This window comes from Euprymna scolopes, chromosome 21 (assembly GCF_053919585.1).
Source record: "Euprymna scolopes isolate OS-2025 chromosome 21, ASM5391958v1, whole genome shotgun sequence".
Taxonomy (NCBI): Eukaryota; Metazoa; Mollusca; class Cephalopoda; order Sepiida; family Sepiolidae; genus Euprymna; species Euprymna scolopes.
The window spans coordinates 30657354-30672353 of record NC_136502.1 but is presented as its reverse complement, the minus strand read 5'-3'; the positions used below and the strand labels follow the sequence as shown (position 1 = coordinate 30672353).

At 36.1% G+C, this 15000-nt stretch overlaps 1 protein-coding gene across 7 annotated transcripts in view; it reads left to right on the top strand.

Moving 5' to 3' along the window:
* Nucleotides 1-15000, top strand: part of LOC145242090 (endothelin-converting enzyme homolog) — a 955595-nt gene that overhangs the window by 692184 nt on the left and 248411 nt on the right. The window lies entirely within an intron of this gene.

Sequence of the window (15000 nt, the reverse complement as noted above, 5' to 3'; positions counted from 1 at the left end):
AGGATCGAACCCCGACCGCTAAATGACAGTCAAGACTTCTCGCCATTACGCTATACGGCTGCTGCTGTAAAGGTAATAAATTAACGATGCCTCCGATCGATTTGTTTACACAAAGAGCATCGCTTAATACGCTAATGGCAGTTTGTATATCATTTCCCAATATGCTCAACCCAAGATAGGGAGCATTATAGTCATCCACATACAGTACTGCTTTGCTGTTTCACGGCTCATCAGTGCGGCTAGACAGGCAACTGCCTCGAGCTAGGATCGAAACCCGACCGCCTAAATGACAGTCAAGGCTTCTCACCATTACGCTATACGGCTGATGCTGAATGGGTAACGAATTAACGATGTTTTAACATCGTCCAAATTGCTAGTAGAATACTCGTCACATCTAATGACAGTTATAAGTAATGAATATGACATTAGTTTTAATTTTTTCTTTCTTGGGGAGTATTGTATAACTTAATGGCACCTCCTAAATGGTAACTTTTACAAAATAAATAAGCAATATGCCCACGTTACTCTCCCTCTTCTTTAGAATACAGACCAACAAACATATTACTGACGCTCACGCGCGCGCATTAATCTTTTTAAATATTACTATTTAATACAACTCAAAATTTGATGCAGAGAAATGTGATTCTCTATGAAATTATTGTAAAAGATTGTCGGTGGGGTGGGGACTGCAAGTTTAGGTGAGCTCACCCCCTAAATGTTTTTGTTTTTTTACATAGGCATCACCACTTATCAGGGCCCAGAGGTCACTCGAGGATAAGAGTTATAGCGTGTACAGTAGTCAATCGGACAATATAGTAATCGTTAGTAATGGAAATTCGGTAAATTTTATAACTTAAGTGGAACGGCTAATCAAAAACTTGTTTACGTTGGACTTGAAGATGACCATATTGTAGTCAGCTGGAAAGCAGAAAAACAGAAGACAGTTACACAAGCGTGCAGTTCTAAGAAAGAAACTATGTTCATGGAATCTACGTTTAGGTTTAGGCACAGATAAAGAGTGGGGGAATTGTGGGGGAAAAGATAGTATTTTCAGCTAGACGAGTTTTCTTGTGAAAGTTTGGCAAGAGAGGACCATAGATTGGAGCTGAAGCGAGCGCTTGCACAGAAAATTACGATAAAGTACTGGGACTGCTGTATTGCCATTTAGTGAATGGATTCTGGACCATGCAGTAGCTTCTGGTGGAGCTTCTCGATGCCATATTTGTGGGTAATTGTTACGGCTTTAGCTTATCATGTGCTATATGATGTTAAATTCCAAAAATCCCACCCCTATATTATATAGATATAAATAAATAAATATATATATATATAAATGCCCTACACTATATGGATATAAATATATATATATATATATATATATATATGCCCTACACTATATAGATATAAATAAATATATAAATAAATGCCCTACACTATATAGATATAAATAAATATATATATAAATGCCCTACACTATATAGATATAAATATATATATAAATGCCCTACACTATATAGATATAAATAAATATATATATATATATAAATGCCCTACATTATATAGATATAAATAAATATATATATAAACGCCCTACACTATATAGATATAAATAAATATATATAAATGCCCTACACTATATAGATATGAATATATATATATATATATATATATATATATATATATATATAAATGCCCTACCCTATATAGATATAAATAAATATATATATAAATGCCCTACACTATATAGATATAAATATATATATATATAAACGCCCTACACTATATAGATATAAATAAATATATGTAAATGCCCTACACTATATAGATATAAATAAATATATATATATATATAAATGCCCTACCCTATATAGATATAAATAAATATATATATAAATGCCCTACACTATATAGATATAAATAAATATATATATAAATGTCCTACACTATATAGATATAAATAAATATATAAATAAATGCCCTACACTATATAGATATAAATAAATATATATATAAATGCCCTACACTATATAGATATAAATAAATATATATATATATATATATATATAAATGCCCTACACTATATAGATATAAATAAATATATAAATAAATGCCCTACACTATATAGATATAAATAAATATATAAATAAATGTCCTACACTATACAGATATAAATATATATATATATATATATATATATATATATATATATATATATATGCCCTACACTATATAGATCCCTAAATGCCGGAAAGCTTTCTACTCACATAGTTGCTTTCCTCGAACTGCTAGACTTTAGAATTTCCTCCCAGGTCCCTGTTTCCCTGGCTGTACTGACATACAGAAGTTCAAGTGTAATGTAAATAGACACCTTGCTGCGTAACACCCAACGCAGTTTCACTTCAGTTTTGTCCCAGATAATAGCTCCCCACATCCAAATGGCACTGTGACTTGTTTGGGATGAAAATACAATAAACTTATTCTTTAATATACAAGATTTAATAATGGATTCGATGTGTCGTTTAAAAAGACCTGTATATACGTATGGCAATGACCAGTAAAAAAAAAAGGTTGTGTGAAATTATCAGATAGTTGTTCACAAAATTTAAAATCGAATATTTAGTGGTTCACGAAGTGGAAAGAGTTAACGACCGCTGATCAAGTGTATGGACTGTTCGGATGATATTTTTAGCTATTAGATGTTTTTTTCGGGGACTAAGTTTGTTGTTATCAAATATCAATCTAACAGCTCATTTAGTTTCACCGATATTTTTGTGATTTATTTATCCTTATTACGTATCTCACTATTTCTTGAGACACGGTTGCCATCGACAAAACATAAACAAGTCTCCCGATTTATTTCCGATTGTAGAAAGCGAAAACAGAATCCAACGTAACAAATATATTTTCTTGAAAAAAAAAATGAAAGGACGAATTAAAAAATCGTAAAGGAAACAACACAAAAACGTCAAACGAAATAATAATAAAAACGATGCATAAAAAATGAAGACGCCATTGACTTTCCAAGCAATTGGCGTATAAATATTCTGATAATGGGCCTAACAACTGTCGGTTTTGTTTCCTCGACATCCGCGCTGAAATTGGTAAACAAGAAGGAGTTACCTTATTTTGCTCGAAGCTTTTTATCATCATCATCATCATCATCATCATCATCGTGACATGGGCGTTATTATCAGCATCATCTACATCGTCATCATTTGAGATTTTTGTGTGTGACGAGAAAGGGAAGATAATCCGGGGGGGGTATATTTATTTCGTTCCGGTATTGTTTCAGTTAATTTCCATTTGTTGTTGCTTTTTATCTTCTTTTACTCCACATATGTATTTCCTCCTCGTCGTCCTCTTCCTCTTTATTCTTCTTCTAATTATTATTCTTGTTGAATTCCTGTTTTCCCCCTCTATCTATCTATCTATCTATCTATCCAACTCTTCGTCTTCTTCTGGTGCCCCCTACGCTTCCTTCTTATCTTTACAGTTCTCCCAGTGACCGACATCTGTTATTGTTTCTATATCATTTTCTGTTCTGACTCGCTGTTCTCGTTTCTCGTTTTTTTTGTTTTTTTTTTCTTCATATTCTTTTCGTTTTGCAACTTCTTTTTCTTCTTTGTCATCTGACGCCGCCTCATTTGCATTCTCTCTCTCTCTCTCTCTCTCTCTCTCTCTCTCTCTCTCTCTCTCTCTCTCTTTTTTTGTTTTGTTTTGGTGGGGGTCTCTTTTTCTTTTTTATCCTTTAAATCAGTTAAAATTTTCGATTTACTGCTTTCCATATTGTTATGACTTCAAAAAATATATTTCTCACACGGGTCATCGGGTCATCGGGTCATCATCAGTAATTTCTCACTGACAACTACAATCTGGATGGCAACACGTCAGTCTCACCAGATTTTTCAATACCCTCCACTTCTTTCGATATGGATTTGCGTTATCGCAACAGCTGTTTGTTATTGACATTTCACAGGCAATGACCATTGATCTTCACATGAATTTGATTAACAATAAGCCTCCCTAAATCTAAATTCCCAGTCCTCTTCGCATCCATGCAGTGGAGGTATGATTAGTGTTTTTTTCTTCTCAAGTCTTTCCATCCTCCTTGACTCTTCTCGACTATTTGGTCTGATACCAACACTACACTTTTCGGGGATGTAGTTAGATAACTTACAATTTGTTGGTTTCATATTTTTATGCTATGCGGTTTTTTTATTTATTTATTTATTGCTTTATTGCTTTACTGTCTGTTTAGCGTTTGTAGCTCATGTGGTTTAATCTTCACATTGAAGGGTTTATCCGAAGATTTCAGCCGTTTTCGTTATTTATATTCGTTGTATCTTCGCAGTCTTCCCTTTGATTTCATTTGATTCCAATTTCTCCTATTCTTCTTTCGAGGCTTGTCGAGATTGTTTCTAGGGTTCTTATGATCTTAGTTTCGCGGATTTGCTTTGCTTCTCTGTCTACTTGATGTTCACCCTGTGGTCTGCTAAGACGGCGAAATCTATGAGCTGGCAGTTTTTCCATTTTTGTTTATTATTATTATTATTATTATTATTATTATTGTTGTTGTTCTTGTTCTTGTTGCTGCTGCTGCTGCTGCCATCAGCAACATCAGAATGAATATACTCCATTCAGACGAATCTTTTTCTAGTATATATTATGTAAGTGTTGAATTTGTCAATAAACAGCCGATTAGGACACTTTTCCCGACAAAGGAATAGATAATGCCTAGGAAGATGATCTCATAATAACAGAATAAATACTACAATACCTTCTCCCCCCCCCCAAAAAAGGGAGGTGGTCCCTTCGTGACGCCTTTGTGTTATATTTACCGGTGGTCATCGTCCAATTGACCCTAGACAATCAACAACTTCTTTAATCATTCTTAAAATCATATCTTTTTTTTTTTTTTTTTTGCCGGCGTCGACATTTGTGCGTGTGTGTTGCCTCCTCCGAGGATTGAGGTTAACTCCTTTATCTGTAATTGAAAACTTCAACATCGTCTCGCGTTAAAAATCTCTTGATTAATTTAACGGTATCTTTGAAGATAGCTGATTTATATGAATATTTCAGGGCTGTCTATTAGCTTACCGATGCATATGTTTTAGTAGAATGATAGTGTATGGTTGTCAAAAAGATGCTACATGGACACAGTCAAAACATCCTCAATGGTGCGAATTTGAACCAAAGGAATTGGAGGACTGTACCAGTAAGCAAACAAACTGTCCACAAAGCTACTGTCACCCTTGAGGATCCTCGTCGCCAGAAGTTCACTACCGCCAGAGATCAGGGCTGATATTTACCTCTCTCTTTCTCTCTCTCTCACCGCGAAAGGATGTGACACAAGGTCGGAAGTTGGAAAAATGAATCAGTGTTCCAAAAGAAGGATTCAGCCCTGCAAAAATATGCTTGAGTCGCCCTGTCGGCATACACCGGTGAGATAAACTTGCTCCTCCCGAAATCTGGGAGGCAAGGCTTGGGAGGGTGGACCTCCTAGTGCTGCACAGAACATTTTGCATCAGTTGAACAGCAAAAAGGCCACCGAAATGGCCTAATTTCTGTCAGACTGATTGTCGAGGTTAACACCTCAACTAATATCAGGACCAGAGAGCATCAACAGCCATGATACAAACTATGGACTGTTGCAGATCATGCGACCCAGTCTGAGGTTGAGCAAAGAAAACACAGATGCATTGCCAAAACAAAACCTTATTCGAACACGACTGACTACCGAAAGCGTATCGTCGTTCGGATTTATAACATTTTGAAATGTTACTCGAGATATATCTACGAGTGATGTTTCAAAATTAATGCCTCCTATTTTTTATTCCGCCCGAATGGATCAGATGGGATCGCAAATTGAATCGTTATGATGACTAAACTTATGCATTCATGATCTGAGAGGTTCGTCTCTCTGTTGCAGACATGGACGGTGTCAAACTTTAAGAAAGCAACCCCTGTCATGGGCGTGCGCCAGAAGCAGAGATACGTCATTGAATTCCTGGCAAACGTGCCTTGACAACGGTGGTGACTATGTAGAAAGATAAATTCTGGAACACAAAAGGTGACTAGTTTTATTGGCGCCACTATCGTCTTTGAAGCTGCTCAACTTTTTGAGTTGAAAAAAAAATAGGACGCTTTACTTTTGGAACGACCTTCTCATTGTTGTATCTAAATCTAGTCAAACAGGAAAATCTAATTAAATGTCCTCCATATTTAATATAATCAGTAAATTAAAAATATTCGTGTTAATGGTGGCGGTTAGGAGATTGCGCCATTCGATTATTCGATTGATTACTGTTAGTTACATCGCATTTTATTATCGGTCGATATTAAATTATCGATTTAATGTTCGTTCGTTTATTCATTCCTTTGTTTGGGTTTTTTTAAGATCGAATAGAGATAGAACCTTCGGGATTTTCACCATATCCTCTTTTCTTTAATCTGTATTTAATTTCTGTTTTTTGTTTTATTTTTGTTTGTTTTTTTTTTTTATATTTAAATGAAAATCAATAATAGAATGAGCAAATAAATTTGACAAAAAACGTTATAAAGAAAATAAAAATATAAAATTACTTTTCATTATTATTATTATTATTATTATTATTATTATTATTTATTCACTAGGAGGTTTCACACAGGCCATCATCAAAGAGTTTTCTTTGATAAAATATGTGATGTTCCCTGGTGTCCGAGTGACAATAAATCTCCCTAGATTTCCAATACTCTCCACGTCTTTCTCTAATCTTTTCAAATGAATGTGCGTTATCGCAATAGCCGTTTACCATTGATTTCTCGCTGGAAATGACCATTGGTATTCACTGTAATTTGGGTGGCGAAAAAACTTCGGTCTGGTAACAGTCCTCTTCGCATTCATCCAGTGGAGGTCTGGTTAGTACTCTCTCTCTCTCTCTCTCTCTCTCTCTCTCTCTCTCTCTCTCTCTGTATTATTATTATTATTATTATTATTATTCCGACATTGATAGTAACCTCATGCTAGTAAATATAAGTGGTGTTCCCTGTAGCCTGAGTGACAAGTCTCTGCAGATTCTCAGTATTCTCCATCAGTAAATAAGTGGAGAATACATTATTATAATGCAATTTATCTTCGTACAGTAGTTGTTTACCATTGAGTTCTTCCTAATATGGCCGAAGAATTTATCTGGAATTTGAGAGGTAAGAAGTGTCGCCAATATTCCAGTAATATCTGTGTACTTCTATCTGAGGTCTGGATAAGTCCATCTTTCTCTCTCTCTCTCCCTCTCTCTCTCTCTCTCTCTCTCTCCCTCTCTCTCTCCCTCCCTCCCTCTCTCTGATTTTTCCTAGGTCTTCCCCTCCTTCCATGGCCAATTTGGTTATTAATAATAGATGAAACACCAATAGAATAAATACAAACAATTTAAAAAAATTATAAATATACAATGAAAAAACAAACATAGTGAAGTTAGTATGTATTGAACACATCTGTCACTCTCTATTCAAATTCGGATTCTGCAAATCTCATTAGCAAACACGAACACATTGACACGTTTCATAACACACAAGCTGGCATTTGTGCCATACACACAATAATTAGTACATCAGTGAAACGCAGCGATCACAAAAGAAACAAGTGAAGCATGCATGCTCCCCCGTGAGTGCACAGTGAACGAGGCATATAAAAAATGACTAAGTTCAGCATTGCCTCCGCCCCCATTTAGCCCCAAAAGTCTCCAGGGATGTCAAATCCTGGTGAAAATGAACAAACGGTGCAGTTTTAGGCCTTACCATATGTAACTTTGAGTTCCACACCATACAAAAAAATAAATCACTAAGTCCATCATTCCCCCTCCCATTTAGCCACAAAAGTCCTTAATTAGTTGGTTGGTCGTTTTTGTTTTACGGCTTATCAACCCTTTTCAGGTTATTTAATGCCAAATCCAAAGATTTTTAAGAAAAAAATTTTAATAGAATATATTTGTTGTTTTCAAGTCGGTTTCTTTTTACCCCATAGTTGGGACCCTAACAGGTACTACCACTCCGGGTCAGAGTGGACCTGGGAGCAATGGCAATTAAAGGGTGGCTCCACACTCCCCAAATCCCGCAAGCTGGGGCCTCACCACTGGATATAGTTTAAGGTCACACAAAAGTCCTCAAGGCCTTAACATATTTAAATTTGAGTTCAGTACCATGCAAAACTGCTAAGTACACATACACAGAAAATTTTGGACAGATATCCCTAAAATAGCCCCTGGTGAACACCCAAGAGTTATCGCGAAGTATAGACAAACAAAATTATATAGAAATCAGTTAGTTACAACTTTTCAGAAAGTTTTATAAAAATCGAAGACATCAATTTTTTGAATAAGCACAAAAGTGTCAATTTTAGCCATTTTAACCCGAAAGGCACCCCTAGGGGGGGGGGAGAAGCCGGAGTTTTCCCGGAAAACTGTTTTACTCATATCATGTTTAATATTTGTGCAAAATTTCAAAAAATTCCAAGGCATAGTTATTGAGAAAAGTGCGGACAGACGAACGGACAAGGATGTTCAGGGGACCAAAAACCATTTCTGAGCATAAGAGAGTTGTTAAACTCAGTGATGAAAAACACTTTGTTGCTCATATATCTGATATCAACCATAAATTTAACTTGTCCATCGCAGATGTGCTTGGCTGAAGATGTTCTCAATGCTGATTTTAAAAAGAGGCTGAAACAAAGAATCTGATTTTTTTCTGATTATATCTATCTTAGCGAAACGGATTATAAATATGTTTTATTAATTTTGATACTTGTTGACATGTATCCATATCTCCCTCCTGAATCCTATCATCATTAACTCGCCCTTCTCTTACATCCACCTCACCCACCCCAACATGTTCACATTTTCAATTTGATGTAAATTCCGTGATACCTCGCGGGATATATTACGTCATTCCTGACGTGACAAAGTACACACGCAAACATATGTGAGCGTGTGTGTGAAACGATGCAAAGATTCGCCTGTTTCGTGGAACGTAGATATGAAATGTCTATAAAAAGCGCACCTGGTTCTTGTTATCTATCCTGCCCGAAGGGCCAGCGAATAAGAACGTAGTATTTCTAGCAGAGTTCGTCAACGGTTCCAGATAAGATACTTCCGTTGGCAGAATGTAGTTTTTCTTCTCTTTTAAAATCCCCCATTTAACTCATTCCTATATCAATACATTTAGTTATATATATATATATATATATATATATATATATATATATATATATATAGGGTGACCCAAAAAAAACGTGATATCTGCATTATTTATTCCCCGATTGCCCTTATTTTACAGGACATGGCAGAATCAACGACCGTGAGTACAGCAAGACCCCTGTGGGGGCTGGGACAAGAATACACTGTGTTAAATTTCGTTCGGACAAAACACTAAGAAACGGGGCCTAATTAGAGTTGGGGCCCGTTTTGGGGGGGTAACACTGTATATATATATATATATATATATATATATATATATATATATATATATATATGAGTCACCACTTATCCAGGTCTGGAGGCCATTTGAGAATAAGGATTATTGAGTGTACAGTAGTCAATGGGATAATATCGTAGTAATCATTAGTAGTGGAAATTTGGTAAATTGGATTACTTAAGGGGATGGTTTATCAAGAATTTGTTTATGTTGGACTTGAAGACGACCAAATTGAAGTCAGCTGGAAACCAAGCAAACGGAAGAGAGTTCCACGGGCGTGCAGTTCTAACAAAGAAGCTTTTTTCAATGAATCTACGTTTTGGTTCAAGCAGAGATAAGGGTGAGGAAAATTATTGACAGTGTTTTCAGCTAGACGTGTGTTTTTCGTGAGTGTTTGGCGAGAGGGGGCTATAGATTGAAGCCTAGACGAGCAGTTGCCATGGAAATAACGATGAAGCAGAGACAGGCTCGCAACGTCTCTTCTGTGGGAAAGATGTTGCAGGGAAGAGAAAAGAGCATCCCCCACTAAGCTATGAATTATATTTTGAACTCTGTCAAGGAAGGATAAGTTTTCTAGTAGCGCCTGCCCAGATGTAGAGCAAAAGTACTCCATCCTTGGACGTATTTGGCTCGATAGGTAATTGCATCAGCAGCGGTACTGGAGTGGTAGAAGGATCCCACCATTTTCCCAGCGACCTTGGCAACAGACTACTCTTATGAACCTATCAGAGAGAAATGATTTAATAATTGAGAAGACATTTCCAGCTATACTGTAGCTGGAAATTTTGTGAAGCAGGCATTTGAAAGAGCAATCACACTAGTCGAGAGATTCGCTAATCCTATGAGATATAACTGTTAGCACATCTGGTGTAGATCTAGCAAAACGGAAACCATGTTGCCTGTCACTAAGAAGGTTATTTCTACTAAAGTGGTTGACTACTTCTTTATTTAACACAGATCCCAACAACTTACTCATGACGCACAGGAGACTTATTGGTCTGCACTGAGAGAAAGATGACCGATCACCTGAATTCTTAAATACAAGTATACTCCTTAAGATAACGCTTATATAGCTTTGTAAGTCGGCGAGCTGGTTCTAGTTGAAGCTTTTTTAACCCTATAATTGGAATGCCGTCAGGGCCAGTTACTTTACTGGGATCAAGGTTTTTGATTAGCTTGGCTACATCACGCACAGATATTTGCATGTCGCATAGTGTATATTCTGATACAGGAGGAAATACGGGAGGTTGATGCCCTTGGTCGGATAGGGTAGAATTAGCTTCAAAGTTCTTAGCAAATAGTTTGGCTTTGTCTGGTGCTAATGAGATTACCTCAGGTGCATTGATGAATGTTGGGATAGAACACACGCTTCTGTTATCATGGTTCATGTTCATCGGCTTTTATTTGACAATTTCACTTGATTTTTACCATTCCATTGCCCCCCCCCATTTTGTGGCGACTTCCTATATTTCAACTACATAATGATCCTTCCCCTTTCCTCCTACCCTGCCAATTTAATTTCTACCAACTCTTCTCCTTTACCCTTTCCTAAAAAATTAGGTTGTAATGTAAAAAATATCAAATAATCCTTTTACTTCACTTATGATAAAGCTTCTAAGCAAGTAAAGGAGGCGAAACATTAGTCCAAAGCACAGTTTTTAATATAATTTCGTCTTCCATAATCTGTAGTTTATTATTTTTCGATTATATGCTGTTTATATATAGCTATTCCTTTGCATGTAACTGTAAGTGCGTATTTTAGCATATATATATATATATATATATATATATATATATATATATATATATATATATATATATATATATATATCCCGACCGGCTGTAACCCTGCACTTGGGGATTCTCGAAAGAATGAAACACTAGTGCCTGTAATAAAAAATATTATAGTAATATATATATATATATATATATATATATATATATATATATATATATATATTACTCCAGATTAATATTTTCCAGAGGTGAAATGACGAATGAATTTTTTACGAGGTTCGTACGAGAGAGCTCAATACCGAATTAGTCCAAAATATACGTTATTTTTACATAGGCATTTATATGCCGCTACACATTCATGAGCATGTTTCGTCAGCCAATTACAAGAAACTAGAGACCTCTTCAGGCGATGTTGCTCATACAAAAGTAGAGTCCGTAATCTACTCTACTAATCTAATCAAAAAATAAAAAGTGTGTGTGTGTGTGTGTGTGTGTGTGTGTGTGTGTGTGTGTGTGTGTGTGTGTGTGTAAAGAGAGAAAGGCGGTGTACAAAAATATATCTATGCCAAGTAAGCTGCACACAGGTGTCCATGTTTCTTTCTCCCAGGAAATTATTTGTTGAATAATCGACTTGCGTTAGATCAGTGGTTCCCTTCTTTTTATCTCGGTGGACCCCTTCATAACTATTGGTCATAAGACAATCTTCTGTTTTTCACTCATATAAAATTTGAGGTTTTAATAATCAAAGGAATATTATATAAGTAAGCTTTATTTTTAAATGAAAACTAATTTAATGAAAATAAAGTATTCTACAACAACTATAATAATAACGATAAGTTTTGTTATGTTTCCCTTTGGACCTCCAAAAATATTCCATGGACCCCTAGGGTCCATGTGGACCACGGTTGAGAACCCCTGCGTTAGATGTATTTCAATATTACGACTAAGCTCTACTCGCGTACTGAGCACTGAAAATGTATACACAATATATAATGGTACCTTATAATACTTTATGTGTATGTACACGAAAAGGCAATTATACATTTAAAATTTTATTTAAGTTGGAAACTAAACTTCTTAAAGGAAATAGGAAATTCGTTTTCTTTCACAATGTTTACAAAAATTTTGCTTTAGATAAATCGAGCGCATTCTCTGTTAAATCTATGTGTAATTAATGTTGGCATATATGTTGGATTCTCGTGCAATGTATATACATTTGTTTGCTAGCCAACATAGTATTCAGCAGCAGCAACTAATATTAAGTTAAAGTATTGTGTCTAACCACGACAACGTTTTGGGGATGTAATTCACGTAACTCATAAAATTTGTACGGAAGTTGAAAACAAATGAAAAAGTACGCCGCCATTTACTTACTAGTAAATTGATGAACGAAGGATAAATAACAGAAAAGGGAACGAAAGGAAGATAGATAGATAGATAGATAGATAGATAGATAGATAGATAGATAGATAGATAGATAGATAAAAATTCGATTAAGAAAGAAAAGAATTAAATGATTGAAGGGAGAATAAACACGAATAAATAAAGAGGATGAGATATGTAAATATATCAATAAAAAATAAAGAGGTAAAACAAATAATCGATTAACAAAAAATCGGGAGGAAGTTAATGGATATTGAAAAGCAACCGGCGTAAATGGATTCTAGGGAGAGGGATAATGACAAAGAACACGACAATATATATAGATATATATGTGTGTGTGTGTGTGTGTGTGTGTGTGTGTGTGTGTGTGTGTGTGTGTGTGTGTGTGTGGACGGATTTACATGTATGAAAGGAAAAGAGGTAAAACCTTTATAAAAAAAGATTCTTTGTTCCCATAAAATAAAAAATAAGGAAATAAAAAAAATCAAATATTTTTAAACTTTACAAAACAAATGCTTTTAAAAATGATTAAAAAGAAATAATTTCATTAAATGTGTTTTTTAATTCAATTGAATCAAACGACAAAAATGTCAAATATTGTTTTAGAAAATAAGTTAAGGAAAATCCTTCAATATGAATTTGAATATTTAAACAAGAAAAAAATAGATTGTTTATAACCAAATTGAAAGCTTTACAAACAGATCTTAACTCTCTCTCTCTCTCTCTCTCTCTCTCTCACACACACACACACACACACACACAAAAACAGACACACACACATACACTGGGAAAGGTATGAGCCCCGGTAGAAAATTTGATATTCTATTTTATTAAGATTAGCAACACGTGGATGAGAAATTTAAATTGATTCTCTGGGCGTGTGTGTTGTTAACAACATTCACAGCATCTTACGTTGGCTACGTGCTGGCGTAGAAAACGCAAAGACGCTAAAAAGAGACGAGTTAAACATAAGACTACAAACGATTATGTATCGTTTTCATACAATTAAAAAAATGCATGATTATTATTATTATTCCCCACCAAAGCAAATTAGGCACAAGGCCGTTTTTAATGTGGGGTAAAAACCAGCTCCCTTAAAAGTAGGCAAAACGGGGGCACTCTGGTTACCAAAAATAATAATTGTCCCAGTATAGAGGGTTTCCCCTCCATTGACTGGTACAAATTACCTTAAGTGCAGCATCTGCAGAACAGATACTACACTCTGATCCCGGTCCGAAGGCCAAGGTGAAACCTTAAACTTTCTCGTGGGGTATTTTCTGTTGGAGGAAATACCCCGAAGACGATGTTGCTTGTAGCGCGTCTAGTCAGAAAATAGTGTTGAAATTCACAGCATATTACGTTGCCTTCGGGACAAGATCAAAGTGTAGTATCTGTTCCGACAGATACTGTAAGCTATGACTAGCTATGACTAGCTATGACTAGCAAAGACCAGATGTGGGGGCAACCCCACATGCCTGACCTTTAACCAGCTTCCATTTCCCACCTCTCGGGAGCTGGTCCCCTTTTCCCCTTCCCCCTCCCTTCACTCCTCACATTAAAAATCGGCCTTGTGCCTAATTTGCTCGGTGGGGGAGCAAATAAATACCATCTGTTCTTCAGATACTGCAAGCTATGACTAGCTATGACTAGCTATGACTAGCAAAGACCAGATGTGGGGGCAACCCCACATGCCTGACCATTAACCAGCTCCCATTTCCCACCTCTCGGGAGCTGGTCCCCCTTTTCCCTTCCCCCTCCCTTCACTCCTCACATTAAAAATCGGCCTTGTGCCTAATTTGCTCGGTGGGGGAGCAAATAAATACCATCTGTTCTTCAGATACTTCAAGCAAAGACCATATGTGGGGGCGACTCCACATATAAGACCTTGGTCAATGTAGGGGAAACCCTTCATACCAATTGTCACTATCCAGCTCCCCTACTCCCCGGGGAGTTGGTCCCCATTTCCCCTTCACTCCTCACTTTAAAAATCGGCCTTGTGCCTAATTTGCTCGGTGGGGGAGCAAATAAATACCATCTGTTCTTCAGATGCTGCACTTCCATTTCTCGTTCTCTTTCAGTGGAGGAGAAATCCTTCACGACTGAGACAATTTTTATTTTTGTACCTTTTCTCCACGTTAAAAAACGACCCTGGTGTCTAACTCTGTCCCGTGGGGAGGAATTATAAATAGGTACATGCATGTAGAGAGTAAAAAACGATAACAGGACACGAGTAAAACATAAGTATTTATACGGAAACGCGTTGCTTCCATCCAATAAAAATGCATGTTATTCGTGAACAAAGATAATAGGAAAACTTATATTTCCTCGTGGCATCATTTCTGCTAGTGGGAAGTACCTGGAAGCCATTATTACTGTAGTGCTCAGAGCGAATAAATGAGAAAGAGATATGGTCTTAATTCGCGACTACGTGTTGGT